We start from the raw sequence: 12,403 nt of genomic DNA on the forward strand, positions 1-12,403 counted from the left end.
CAATAATGTTTGGTGGTCCGTGGAAGCGCTTAAACTCAGAAGAGAGTTCCTGGAGCCCCTCTGCAGCAATTCTTGACCTGTGGGGTCCCATTGTCCTGCTGGAATTGTCGGAATGTACAACGGACATAAATGGATTAAGCGATCAGATAGGGTGTTTACGTACGTGTCACCTGACTGAGTCGTATCTAGACGTATCAGGGGTCCCATATCACTACAACTGCACATGCCCCACACCATTACACAGCCTCTGCCAGCTTCAACACTCCCGTGCGGACAAGCAGGGTCCATCGATTCATGAAGTTGCCTCCATACCCGAACACGTCCATCGGTTTGATACAATTTGAAACGAGAATCGTCGGACCAGGCAACAAGTTTCCAGTTATCAACAGCGCAATGTCCACGTTGACGAGCGCAGGCGAGGCGAAAAGCTTTTTTTCGTGCAGTCATCAAGGGTACTCGAGTGTGGTGTCGGTACCGAAAGCCCTTATCGACAACTTTTCGCTGAATGGTTCGCCCACTGACACTAGGTCATGGCCAGCATTGAAATCTCCAGCAATTTGCTCAAGGGTTGCACTTCTGTCACGTTGAACGATTCTCTTGAGTCGTCGTTGGTCCCGTTCTTGGCAGGATCTTTTTCCGGCCGCAGGGATGTCTGAGATTTGATGCTATATTGGTTGTATCCGTAATTGAAGAAACAACAAATAGCGATTGGCGTGAGTTCCAAATTCTGTTTGTTGCCAACAGTTCCACAATACTAACACAGCTTGGTGGTTGATCAAGAGCAGCGACTGGGCTGCAGAGTCCAAGTCCGGTATAGTAAACAGTCGTAGCACAGTGTAGCGTCGTTCCTGGGTGCGACGTCGACGTAGCCAGTAGGTAGCCCAACACGAGACTGCCAGGCGTGGCGGCGTATGCGGCTATATAGGGCGAGTGGCGGAGGAATAAGCCCACCGTAACCGAGTCCGCTTGTCGTGTCGTGTTATGATTGGCGGCGCGGCCTCACGTAACTGTCTCTCGGGAGGACTCCGGCCGAGGTTGCCATGACAGTGCGGAGGCACTCAGTGTGTAAGGCCCGCGCCTGCGCTGTACAGCTGTGCAGAGATGCGAATAAGCGGGGCGTTCCGGCCGTTGGCTGTATGACGTAAAGACCGCGGCCACGCAGCTGCAGGCGCCACTGTGTGGGCATTGAATATACCACAATATTGGATTCCTGATATTCATGGTTGTAAGTAGGCTGTTTAGGTTCATATATTGCTAACGCCACCGCCACGTAGCGCTCTGTACGAAAATCACTGGCTGTGCTGCTTGCAGTCTGTGGCTGGTTTGCATTGTTGTTGGCTATTGTAGTGTTGGGCAGTTGGCTGTTAACAGCGCGTAGCGTTGCGCAGTTGGAGGTGAGCCGCCAGCAGTGGTGGATGAGGGGAGAGAGATGGCGGAATTTTGAGAGCGGACGACTGCACGTGTGTCCATCAGAAAGAGTAAATTTGTAATATTGGATATCATGGAGTGATATATATATTATCACCTTTGAACACTATTAAGGTAAATACATTGTTTGTTCTCCAACAAAATCTTTGATTTGCTAACTATGCCTATAAGTGGTTAGTGCCTTCAGTGGCCTGAATCTTTTATTTAGCTGGCAGTAGTGGCGCTCGCTGTATTGCAGTAGTTCGAGTAACGAAGATTTTCATGAGGCAAGTGATTTGTGAAATGTATAGGCTAATGTTAGTCAGAGCCATTCTTTTGTAGGGATTATTGAAAGTCAGACTGCGTTGCGCTACAAATATTGTGTGTCAGTTGAGTGTTGATCAGAATAGGTAAAGAGCGAAATGTCTGAGTATGTTCAGTTCTGCTCAGCTGTTTGAAAATCAAATAACGTAAGGGGTTTGTCAGCACAGTAATTAATTAATTTTTGTAAGGGGACGTTTCATGGTACATTCGCAAAATGGTCGCATGGGCAAATCCTCACGTCATCGCGTTGTTTCATCGCTCGTGCGCCGACTATAACACCACGTTCAATCTCACTTAAATCTTGATAACCTGCCATTGTGGCAGCAGTAACCGATCTAACAACAGCGCCGGACACTTGTTGTCATATATAGGCGTTGCCAACGGCAGCGCCGTATTCTGGCTGTTTACATATCTCTGCATTTGAATAAGTATGCCTATATCAGTTACTTTGGGCTTCAGTGTATAACCACCTGGTTACTGAGGATGATACGTTTACGAGCGAAACTGGTAATTAAAAGAGAATACAGCTGTGTGCAAACCATGATTTTCCACAAATTTGTAAAAGCTCTGTATGATAGACGCGTTTCGTTTTTTTGAAGCGTTAAGTGTCATAGGAAGCGAATGCCGCGATGGCAAGATCTCGACTTCGTGCGCCAAAAACAGTAGAGATCGGAAGCTGGAGTACTTTAGGCACTCGCTGTAGTCGTGTTGGCAGTACACTGTTGCGGTGGGGTGCGGAGCCTTTTAAGGCGGAACGACCGGCCGAGAAATCCACGCGGTGTAACGGGGCCAGCGGCAGAAGGGTGCCGCTTCGTTAAGTGTGGCAGGAGAAGCGCGGATGGGGGGGGGGGGCGTGGGGAGGCGTTAACGATTCCAGACCGCGCCGCGACACGCCCGGCGCCGGTCCGGGTACAGCAGTGAGAGCGTCTGCCGACGCGCCGTTAAAAGCGCCCCGGGAGCGACGGACAGGAGAGGAAGCGCCGTGCTAATGCCGCGGGGCCGGAAGGGGCGGGCCGCAGGCGGAGGCGGGTGCGGCGGCGAGCGAGAGGCGGATTACCGCCGCTGCCCCGGAAGCCGGGAACAGCCAGCTGTGCAGGCAAATGGCGGCGTCTGAGTGGCTGCCGGCTGCTCGCGGGGAACCCCCTCCCAGGGCGTGCCGCGCTAACGCTATCACCACGCGCCGCCGTTAACAGCCCTGCACCTACACGCAGAGCGGCGGCAAGGCGAGACGTTTCCACCAGCCGGCACGGCGCCTCCCCTGGTCTCTGCTCGCAGCATTCGGAAAAAAAACTCTCACATAAATGCTAATTTTACGCTACCGGATTTTCTTCTGTGTGGACAAAAGTTGTCTTCCTGAGTGCGTTTTCTCGAATTTTAGCGGACGGATGGGAAAAAGCAGAGTGTGCACCTTTAGCAATACACTCCGTCAACCAAAAAGTTTCGGGACTGGCCAGGTGCCAATAGGACTCGCAAACTGAGGGTTCCGTGAAAACTTAATTATGTATCTGGGCCGTTTCTAACACTAGTCAAGACTAGGCGGCCACCTAGGGCGGCAAAATTTTTCAGATTCTTTTTCAAATCAGGTAGCGGAAAAACTGATGAAATGAGGGGAAAAAGTATGAAAAAGAAGAAAAGGTAAAACATAGTGCGGTGTTCAAAAGCTAAAGGAACAGTTACTTAATAAGTCTTTACTCACTTTGACGAACGTAGACACATTGCCTCTACCTACCTCAGAACGAAAACAGCCACTAATGAGTACAAAACGGAAACAAACATGACTTTGATTCATCTACGTCACATGCTGGAGTGGGGAGCTCGTGTGCTGGTCTGTGATCATGTGATCATACCTCCATCAATTCCTCTTTTTGCTTTTGTGTCTGCAGATCAATTGAATAGTGTCAGTTGAACTGAGAACCGTCCCCAGAAAATTTGGACAACTCGTCGCCTTAGATTAATGATTGAAACTACAATAGGAGATTCGCATTGTTGTGTCCTTGTATGTTGGTGCTAGTGGGGCGGGGGGTGGATAGTAGCAAGAGAGAGAGGGGGCGCCATTTTTCAGTTCTCGTCAAGGGTGGCCAAACACGTAGTAGCAACGGCCCTGTTATGTACATGGATAGTTCATTAACTTTGGGAATCGAGAATCTCGACGCCTTTTGCCTGGTATCGACACATAGGCACTCTGAATTCCGACACGTTCGAGAATGTATTAACTTTATATACTTTCTTCGTATGATATAATCACAAATTTACAATTATATGACTATTTTCCCTTTAGTTGTATTGTCAAACCTTCCTTTTTGCCAAATTTTATTGTTCTAGGCCAGCGGGAAGTACCCCACAGGTTTTGATGAGTGAGTTTGCGAGTATCAAATTAAGTGATAAAAATTACCGTATCTTCTGGCTTCATTGACTTAGAAGCTTAACTTTTTTACAGAATCAAGGAACCGTGGATCTAAGTATGTGACGTAAATTCCAACTTGATACGTCTACCTGATCCTGAACAAAAGGAAAGTTAACAGAACGACGGACAAACAGTCAGAAAACGAATTACAAAAGATTCTTTTCGTTTGATATCATTACAAATTAACAATTTTCAGGTTTTTTTCTGTAGCTGTACCGTGAAACCTCGTTTCTTGCCAAATTTCATGGTCCTAGGCTAACGGCAAGTACCCCGCTGGTTTTGATGAGTGAGTTTGCGATTAGCAGAATACGTGACATGTATCGCCGTACATTTTGATTGTGATGACTTCGAAGCCTCAGTTTCTTACACCACCAAGGGGCCGTAGATCATAGTATGTGACATAAATTTCAACTTGATTTCTCAGAAAGTGGGTTCTGAACAGACGGCCGTTTTTAGTAATTGCGGCACGGAACCCTAAAAATGGGGAAACGCTGAGGCAGTGGATTTAATACTTCAGATGTTCCACATATTCTTCTCCCATTTGAGTGCGGTACACAGAACTTTCATACAACCATGTTAAACTGTCAGAGAAGTCCTTTTTAGGGATGTCGTTCAACTCGCGCGTCACATTGGCCTGAATGTCGGTGAAGTGGTCAAATCGTTGAATTTTCATGCGAGTTTCTGCACTTTGTCATTTTGTGGTAGATTCGTATTGATAACACCAATTCTAGTCTCCTGTGACGAGTTTTCCCAGAAAAGAACTGTCCGCGTTTCGTCATTTCAGTCAAGTCGCAACAGGCATCCACGCGTTGTTGTTTTTGTTTGGGAGACAAGGTGTGTGGGACAAACTTGGCGCACACGTTTCTCTTTCTCAAAATATTCTAGAGAATGTGTTCAACAACTGGCTTAGAGACATTCTATTGCGATTTGTGTCACAACAGCATTGGCACACTACAGTCACACGTTCGCTTCTTCAAATTTAGTGCCCACAACTGGCCTGTCAAATGCATATCTAAGACGTAGAATTAAAACCACTACCAGTCACAATAGAAGCCGATTTTATTTAATGCATGACCGCTTTTGGGACTGCGCCTATCTTCAGATAGTTTAAATTCAATTACATGCTACATTGTTCAATGTAGAAGATCACTGTCGAAATAAAAAAACAAATAATAGGATGATGACTAAACAGATCTAACTGAAAAAGATGAAAGTTCCTAAGAAAGTACTATAGTACTTACACACAGCTGGAGTATGCATGACGTTTTCACGCTACATTCATCACGTTCTGTCATCTTCGGATTCATAATGCGGCTTAGGGCCAGAAAGTTCTGTATCCAGGACTGTGTCGTTTCCCCACGACACTGGACCTTGTTCTTCAGTTTTTATTCCACTATACGAGAGAACTAGTGATTTTCGCCAAACGTTTTCTTCACTTTTGCCTGGAATTTATATCAGCTGTTGATCTCTTCGTTCTTCTCGAACCACTGCTAAACATATGGTGTTCCCCACGTGTTATATTTGGCGACTCGGTCGAATCCTTTCAGCCATTTAGTCTCTGGTAAATACTGTTGGATGCCTGATGTGCATCTGACTTAACAGCCGTTTTGGAACCCATTGGTCTCCTGAATATATGACCAAAGGGAACGTTGTACTGCTTGTATTACGGTTCCTGTTTGTCCAGGCGACGACTCTTACAACACCTAATTGTAGCCATACTGATGTTTATGTTTTCATGTACCCAGTATCTTCTCCATAAATGTCACGTCATAACCAGCATTAAGACCAAACCCGAAAGCAGGATCATCAAAGAAGTACACGTTATTATGAACACCAGTGCGCATATAGATTGGAGCATAGCTGAACGCGTGACAGAGTCTGCTGGTATTTATGCCAACATCGAATATTCCAGGATATACATATAGTAAAAATACAAGAAATTCCAAGAACCTATCAGAAATTCTTTCGCTTACGCCATAGTCCCACAGCGATCGCAGGGTCGGCGTGGTTACAACATAGTTGGCAATGTTAGTTGTAGGGATGGCCGGATGCCCTTCCTGCCACCAACCCGTACCCCCCCCCCCCCCCCCCAGGACGGAATCAGTGTACCCCAACTGTCTGCATCTAGTGTAAATCTTGAAATAGTGCGGATGTGTTACAAATGTCTGCGACGCGTGTAACTGAGGCGGAATGTGGGGACCAGCCCGATATTCACCTAGCGGGATGTGGAAAACCGCCTAAAAACCACATCCAGGCTGGCCGGCACACCGACCCGCGTCGTTAATCTGCCGGGCGGATTAGATCCGGGGCCGGCGCCTACCCGAGTCCAGGAAGCAGCGCGTTAGCGCTCTCGGCTACACTGGCGGGTAAGAAGCTATCCGAAATGATGCTCGCTAAATAACTGCTGGTGTTCGGGTTTGAACTGACGACACACAGCAAAGCATTCAGCAACGCTAACCATTACACAACACTGGAGGCACCACAGCTCACGGCAAAGCTCACTTTAATGGAGGAACAACACACTTGATTTCAGAAGTTCTCACTGGAGCCGACACCAGCACTGTGGGTCTAGATCTTGTCACTGGTCCTCTTTGGGGCGCCACTTTCTGGCCATTTTGTCGCGTCCACTTCGCTATGACGAGGATCAGAAGTAGCTCCTCCCACTGGAACTTTCCGATCGCCAGGTGGGTCTCCGTTTTCCTGGAACCAGAGGCCATCGTTGACGTTCTCCCCATCACAACTGTAGTACTGATGAATGTGGAGAACACGGACAACGTCTTTGTATTTTTGACTTCATGATGAGAGGTCATAATCCTCTACTTCATATGTGACATCCAGCTACCAATGAAGGGCACGATACGGCCAAAAGTAGGGCTTTGGTATTCATTCCCATACTCCCACTTTCCACGTGCATAAACGCCAATGCTTGGCGTTGTAAGTGCTCTTGCTCTCTCTCCTGAGCGTCCTGTGTCCGTATATGAGACAGCTGTTTAGCTTCTGCGTGGTGATGAGGCGTACCACGTAGTCATCCTAAGTATCATCGACTTGAAATATACAGCGAAGTTTCAGCCTCGCGACCATGGAGCGGAAGGAACAGAGTTAAGCTTCTACTGTTTCCCTTTCGCTGTGTTGTATGTGAATGTTACGAGGGGTAGTATTGTATTCCCATCCATCCGTTTGACATCAGTCTACATCAGGACCACATCTGCCAATGTCTCAATAAAGTGTTCTGTGAGACCATTTGCCTGTTTACATAGATTAAACAAAGAAATTATTACCTTTTGGTATGAAGCTGCAGAAACCTCTCGATATTTATAGGATGATCACAATGACGTACTAAGTTTTTGATAATAAAAATAATTGATTAACAAATACATAAATATGTTACATAAACATGAAGATGACAATTTTTCAAGATTCGTATTTTCTATTCTTTTATGTTGTGTTTGTGAAGGCTTAACCGTGCAAAAACACCAGAAAAGGAAGATTAAGACAGTTTCTAGAAATTGAGTATTGTCACAGAAAAGAAGACTAATACAGAAATCCAAATACAAAGTTCTGAATTAAACAGATTATACTATAAATTTACGAGGCACCAAATTCTTCCAAAATTACGTCCAAAACAACATTTTCATGGGAGAAATTCAGAGGATAAAATCAAGGAACAAGCACAGATCTTTCATCCTTCAAGTGTAATCATTGAAGTTAAGTGAAAGAGCTGGAAGCATTTCATACAGTAGGTCAGAGACGGAAAAGAATGCCTGCGTGAACAGTGTATTGCCTTAGGTGGGTAACGATGTGAGAAATACTGTACACATTCGCTGCAACAATCCACACACTATTGGAATTACCAGTGTATAGCCTGTTACAGAAATTTTTCTCAAGTGAGCACGAAGAAACTGTGATTTCAGATACTAACTATGAAAAATTAAAGTAAATAAAACTTCAGGATAATGAATGTACGTATGTTTCGTTGTTTTCTCTTAATCATGATGCAAATTAAATTAGCTGGGCGATGAGTTTTAAATGATAAACTGTCATTCCCTTCCGAACTACACTATCACAGTGAATATATATGTTGACCATTAATTCTGATGTTAGTTTCACAAAACTTGACTTACGAGATAATGTCCATCACCTTTGATGTCATACTTGTACATTTCAGTAGTTTGCTAAGACGAACTTTTGCTTTACCTTGGAAGTCCTTGTTTCAAGCCTTGCGTAGATTCTACCGTTTCAAAATCTTCATTACAAGTGAGTACACGTTTTATTGTTTCAGAAAGACCACATGCTAGTCAGTTCATACCAGTTGACCCATAGCGTCTTGTTCAGAATTATCGTTCTACATCAAAGTCATGGGTGAGTATGGAATGGGCGAGCCCAAAAGTGTAATATACCTGAGCGAGGTGGTGCAATGGTGAAATGGTATTGGGGAAAGCTGAGTTCTAAATATCGATCCAGAAAGATGCAATCGTTCAGCTGAAGGTAGTTAAGGAAATATAGATGCGGTTAGCTGTTCAACACACTGGGTGATTACCGTCCGCATTCTTATTCAGTTGAACCCGTTTTCCGACTCAGATGAGGTACCCATTAACACAGTCTCAACTTTTGAGCTTTTTTATCCTTCTTTTTCTGTCTTTTTATATTTATTTCTGAAGCTGTAGCCAAAGTTTTCTCAGAGGCTCATCTCGCGTAATGGCCCCTAGTAACCGATTGGCCCATCCTTCACTTTTATGACGGTCTCCGAACTCGCAGGCGCACCTGCCGAGCCAAGTTTTAGCGAGAAATGACAACCCATTCATCACGAAGGCTGCCATGGCAGTAAGTATTGGCACTGGTTCCTGCAGACAGGAGACCAATAAGTTTTTCTCGACATCTGGCAAAAGATCTGTTGTATTAAAACCGTTAGTCGTAGCGGTACATAGTACGTTTCTTTGGCGTGAACTTGCTCCTCTATAAATTACGCAGCATTAACATATGTTATTAAATGTTGCTATACACTTTTCATGCCCAAACTGTTATCCTGTAGTGTAAATTACATCATTCTTGGATGTTATGGAATACAGAAATGAGCAAGTGTCCATAGGTGAAGAGAAACGATGAAATTAAGAAAGATAAGTAACCAAATACTGAAAATGACGATCAAGATTCTCTCTGCAAAGCAACTGATTCAAAGATAACTAAATCTAAATGTTAGGACCACAATACCCTATCGTTGTTTGCAGTATCACCGTGAAGACAGGGCAGTTCCTCAGTGAAGCTTACGACGTAATTCCTACGAATAAAGGTTATTTCTAGGCTTTAACAATTCTTCCCCAACAGTTCAAATTTCCGCAGTACTTATATCAGTACTGATCATCTAAGCAGAACCACTTTCTGGCTTAAGCCAATGAATAAATGTAATGATGTCTTGAAACCAGCTGTCTAGCTGCACGCCAAACATCTGGTAGTATATTACCGCTCAGGACTAGATTGGTGGTGGTGGGATCCTGATATGGGGAAATGATATATCGCACTGAGCAACACTATTGTACAACGTTGATTGCAATATCTGGAAAATGAATGTCATGCCGCTCAGACGCATGTATACGCTGCCAGTAGGTACCACCTGCGTTTGAGTGTACTAGAAGTTGTAAACTTCTCATTGCTCCACACACTTATACAGTCCGTATGGCGAGTGCACTAGTTAACTTATCTATAAGGAGACGTCGCTTTAAATACACTGGTGCAAGAATCTTCCTAACTACTACGGCAATTCTGCGTCAAGTCATTTACCCGGAAAAAGTTGCGTCAGAGCGTTTCTTGGTCAGAGTGTTTTCAGCCATGTTTTAAAAAGAGACTGGTGTTCCAAACACTGTCTGAAACCTGCTGAAAAATGTAGAAAGTGAAATTAGCTTCAGAATTTCGAAAGGAAAAATGGTATAAAATTAGTGTCGCCTAGTAGAACTCTCACTTTTGTATGTTTTTCTTTGATACAATTTTAAAAAATTTTCAGCATAATATTTCCCTTAACAATATTTTTGAATATAATACTTCGATCATTACTGTTGTTGTGGTCTTCAGTCCTGAGACTGGTTTGATGCAGCTCTCCATGCTACTCTATCCTGTGCAAGTTTCTTCATCTCCCAGTACTTACTGCAACCTACATGCTTCTGAATCTGCTTAGTGTATTCATCTCTTGGTCACCCTCTACGATTTTTACCCTCCACGCTGCCCTCCCTTGATGCCTCAGAATATGCCCTACTAACCGGTCCCTTCTTCTTGTCAAGTTGTGCCACAAACTCCTCTTCTCCCCAATTCTATTCAATACCTCCTCATTAGTTACGTGATCTACCCATCTAATCTTCAGTATTCTTCTGTAGCACCACATTTCGAAAGCTTCTATTCTCTTCCTGTCCAAACTATTTATCGTCCATGTTTCACTTCCATACGTGGCTACACTCCATACAAATACTTTCAGAAACGATATCCTGACACTTGAATCTATACTCGATGTTAACAAATTTCTCTTCTTCAGAAACGCTTTCCTTGCCATTGCCAGTCTACATTTTATATCCTCTCTACTTCGACCATCATCAGTTATTTTGCTCCCCAAATAGCAAAACTCCTTTACTACTTTAAGTGTCTCATTTCTTAATCTAATTCCCTCAGCATACCCGACTTAATTCGACTACATTCCATTATCCTCGTTTTGCTTTTGTTGATGTTCGTATTATATCCTTCTTTCAAGACGCTGTCCATTCCGTTCAACAGCTCTTCCAAGTCCTTTGCTGTCTCTGACAGAATTACAATGCCATCGGCGAACCTCAAAGTTTTTATTTCTTCTCCATGGATTTTAATACCTACTCCGAATTTTTCTTTGGTTTCCTTCACTACTTGCTCAATATTCAGATTGAATAACATTGGGGATAGGTTACAACCCTGTCTCATTCCCTTTCCAACCACTGCTTCCCTTTCATGCCCCTCGACTCTTACTACTCCCGTCTGGTTTCTGTACAAATTGTAGATAGCCTTTCGCTCCCTGTATTTTACCCCTGCCACCTTCAGAATTTGAAAACAGAGTATTCCAGTCAACATTGTCAAAAGCTTTCTCTAAGCCTACAAATGCTAGAAACGTAGGTTTGCCTTTCCTTAATCTCTCTTCTAAGATAAGGCGTAATGTCAGTATTGCCTGACGTGTTCCAACATTTCTACGGAATCCAAACTGATCTTCCCCGAGGTCGGCTTCTACCAGTTTTTCCGTTCGTCTGTAAAGAATTCGCGTTAGTATTTTGCAGCTGTGACTTATTAAACTGATAGTTCGGTAATTTTCACATCTGTCAACACCTGCTTTCTTTGGGATTGGAATTATTATATTCTTCTTGACGTCTGAGGGTATTTCGCCTGTCTCATACTTCTTGCTTACCAGATGGTAGAGTTTGGTCATGACTGGCTCTCCTAAGGCCGTCAGTAGTTCTAATGGAATGTTGTTACTCCCGGGGCCTTGTTTCGATTCAGGTCTTTCAGTGCTCTGTCAAACTCTTCACGCTGTATCATATCTCCCATTTCATCTTCATCTGCATCCTCTTCCATTTCCATAATATTGTCCTATTGTCCTCAAGTATATCGCCCTTGTATAGACCCTCTATATACTCCTTCCACCTTTCTGCTTTCCCTTCTTTGCTTAGAACTGGGTTTCCATCTGAGTTCTTGATATTCATACAAGTGGTTCTCTTTTCTCCAAAGGTATCCTTAATTTTCCTGTAGGCAGTATCTACCCCTAGTGAGATAAGCCTCTACATCCTTACATTTGTCCTCTAGCCATCCCTGCTTAGCAGTTCTGCACATCCTGTTGATCTCATTTTTGAGACGTTTGTATTCCTTTTTGCCTGCTTCATTTACTGCATTTTTATATTTTCTCCTTTCATCAATTAAGTTCAATATATATTCTCTTACCCAAGGATTTCTACTAGCCTTCATCTTTTTACCTACTTAATCCTCTGCTGCCTTCACTACTTCATCCCTCAGAGCTAACCATTCTTCTTCTACTGTATTTCTTTCCCCCCATTCATGTCAATTGTTCCCTTATGCTCTCCCTGAAACTCTCTACAACCTCTGGTTTAGTCAGGGTCCCATCTCCTTAAATTCCCACTTTTTTGCAGTTTCTTCAGTTTTAATCTACAGTTCACAACCAATAGATTGTGATCAGATTCCACATCTGCCCTGGAAATGTCTTACAGTTTAAAACCTGGTTCCTAAATCTCTGTCTTACCATTATATAATCTATCT

At 43.9% G+C, this 12,403-nt stretch overlaps 1 protein-coding gene across 2 annotated transcripts in view; it reads left to right on the forward strand.

Moving 5' to 3' along the window:
* The window catches only part of LOC126455609 (uncharacterized), a 758,971-nt gene that overhangs the window by 512,863 nt on the left and 233,705 nt on the right, over positions 1–12,403 (forward strand). Inside the window, exon 3 of one of the 2 annotated variants that reach the window (XM_050091370.1) lies at positions 8,415–8,494. The exons of the other annotated variant lie outside the window; for it this stretch is intronic. The gene's annotated coding sequence lies outside the window, so the exon portion shown is untranslated. The remainder of the gene's footprint in view (positions 1–8,414; positions 8,495–12,403) is intronic. 2 annotated transcript variants of the gene reach the window in all.

This window comes from Schistocerca serialis, chromosome 2 (assembly GCF_023864345.2).
Source record: "Schistocerca serialis cubense isolate TAMUIC-IGC-003099 chromosome 2, iqSchSeri2.2, whole genome shotgun sequence".
Taxonomy (NCBI): Eukaryota; Metazoa; Arthropoda; class Insecta; order Orthoptera; family Acrididae; genus Schistocerca; species Schistocerca serialis.